Below are 3,049 nucleotides of genomic sequence, written 5' to 3'. Positions count from 1 at the left end.
GCGTTGACCCCATCACATCGACCAGAGATATCTCACTCTGGTTACATTTCCGATTGGTTGATGGTGAAGTTGTGACCTCTTGTGCAATAAATTAATTGTTTTTACTATGCACTTATTTCATGTCTTTAATGTGATTTGTTAATAAAATTTGGATATTTTTTAACTGCTGCTTGTGTACAATTGGAGGCATATACAAAGTCCCACACTTTTTTCTTTGGATTATAGTAAAAAAGTAAGTAGCCATTTGGCTTTTCATTTTCAATAAATCCTATTTTAAATAGTATTACACTATTGGAGCTTTTCATCTATTATGATTATCTCCTGCCCCTGGATGATTGGGAGGTGTGAGGGATGACTACAGTGAGGAATTCATCCACCACTTCATTACCCTTGGAGGTTACATTCTTGCTACCCCATAGAGATTATTCTGCTTGCCTACTTGACCATCCTAAAAATAGGTGGTCCCAATCATTTGGTAAGAGTCCCTGATTACTTATGTGGTGTGCCACTGAAAAATCCTGCATCCAGTCACTTGGTGGTGGAATATACACGTATTCTTGGACCATTTTTCTTCCTTTTTCATTGCACTTTATTTTTATCCACTTGTTTAGTGTGTCACAGTATTATAAGGAGTGATATATTCACTGACTAGCGCAATTTATTTTTTGTTTATTTTCTTTGGATTGTGCCATTAGGGATGATGCCTCCTTTGGTAACCTATATCTGTTTAACATGAAATTTGCTACCACATGTTTGTTCCACATTATTGACCCTTGCACTTTGTAATTTATCCAATCCTGACCTCTGCAATTTATATATACAGTAGGTATAATGATCAGGTATGGGTGAGATGATTGGTCATGGGGGCGGGCAGCTTGGCTTGGCATTAGTCATGGGGCAGCTTGGCATGTTCTCCTTGGGCGCTGGATGACCTTGTCCTGACACTGCACAGGGTTGATACACGAGGTTAATAAATCTTTCATGGTCACCATGTGACAGCCCTGGGGGTCTTCGCAGCTATTTGCCAAGCACTGTCACTGTAGATTGGAGAAAGAAGTGAGACTCACACACTCTCCTATATCGGGAAGAAGTATGTATTTTACTTTGCTTCTGACCACTGAACAGAGCAACATGGATGTGAAACAAAAGCAAATGATGTGCTGCCTCAGTGATACATGGTCTGCTTTAACCACTTGCCAACTGTCTCCTGTAGCTTTACTATTAAAGGGTGGCTTGCCGGTGCAGAATCACGTAAATAAACGCGATTTGCACCTCTGGGTAGGGGACACACGTGCGCTGCCCCAGCTGTGCTGTCATGCTGCCAATGATTTATGGCCGGAATTCGCTGATCAGCGGAGTGAATGACAGAAGTGAGCCCTGTGCTGGCAAACAACACGGCTCAGATCGGACAGCTGCGATGTGCCATTTTTTTCCTCCGTTCAAAACAGGGAGTAAAAATGGGCACATTGCTGAGTAAAACAGCACACAGTACACACACTAAACATTGTTAGGCACACAGTTAACCGCTTGCTTGCCCCTAAATGTTAACCCCTTACCAGCCAGTGTCATTAGTACAGTGACAGTGTATATTATTAGCACTGATCACTATATTAGTGTTACTGGTGATAGTAGAGTCAGTCCCCCCCCACAGTGTTAGTTAGTGTCAGATCTCCCGCTGCACCTTTGCAGTCCCATTGTAAGTTGCTGATCACCACCATTACTAGTATACAGAAATAAATAAAAACTCCAGTATATATACCATCACTGGTAGACGCTATAACTTTCACGCAAACCAATCAATATACATTAATGGGATTTTTTTTTTATCCAAGACGTAGCAGAATGCATTTTGGGCTAAATTTATGAAGAAATTCGATTTTTGATCATGTTTTATATCAGAAAGTAAAAAATATTGTTTTATTTTCAAAATTTTCAGTCTTTTTTTATTGATTATATAATAAAGTATAAAAAAACTCAGTGGTGATCAAAAGCTCAATTTGTGGTGAAAAATTATTTAAATTTTATTTGGATACAGAGTTGCATGATGTGTAGTTGTCAGTTAAAGTAACGCAGTGTTGAATAGCAAAATATGGCCTGGTCCCAAAGGGGGTAAAATCTTCTGGAGCTGAGGTGGTTAAAACAGAACTAAAACCTCCTATCTTTTACAGCCAAGGAAGCTGCCATCTTATCTTCTGTTGAATCTACAGTTGCCATGATGCTGCACATGTGATGAGCTCTGACACCAGCCATATGATGGCTTGACAGTTCATTTGAAAGCTAACATAAGCACACTAACAAGGCATGGCTTGAATGTAACTGTTTTCAAAAACAGTTAAATTGGTGGATTTAGTTCCACTTTACATGCAGTAACCATGGAGCCTATCAGAATCCATTCTAAAGAAATCAGACTAGTACATAGATTCTGATTGGCTGCCATGGGTTACAGCAGTTAAAGAGGAACTGCAGTCTGCTCACATAATTTGTAATAAAAACATATTTGCCATTCTGAAGCTTCCCTCCAACCACTTTGCATATTATTTTATATACTGTAATTCTGTACTTGCTAAATATGCTGCAGAAATCTCCCTCCACTGAGTCTGGCTGCAACCATTTTAACTGTGGGCAGCTGAAGCTGCTACCTGTTCACTTCCTGGATTTACACAGACACACAGAGGCATACCTCCAGCTCTGCAGCTCTCATTGGCCCTCTTATCATTGGTCCCCCCTCGATTCCTGGCAAACGCTCACAAGAGTGAGAGAGAGAGCTGTGCATGATGTCATAAGCCTAGGCTTTTTACCAGACAAGAAACAGGAAGTGGGCTGTAGAAGATATTTACTGTCAGAAAAAAAATGTTTTACTCTCCAAAGTTAAAACAACCAGGGCCAAGGATTTAATAGATGGAAAGTTGAAACAATTACTGAAGGTCTGCTTTAAGCATAAGAGCTCTTTATTGAATAAAGAATATATATGTTTTGTCTTATTAATAACTGTGCTTGGGGTTTAAAAGGCAGATTACACAACTAAAAAAAAAACCAAGAAAACAAACAA

The sequence above is a fragment of the Aquarana catesbeiana genome, linkage group LG09, assembly GCF_042186555.1.
Source record: "Aquarana catesbeiana isolate 2022-GZ linkage group LG09, ASM4218655v1, whole genome shotgun sequence".
NCBI classification, from domain to species: Eukaryota; Metazoa; Chordata; class Amphibia; order Anura; family Ranidae; genus Aquarana; species Aquarana catesbeiana.
Note: the sequence above shows the minus strand (reverse complement) of the source record.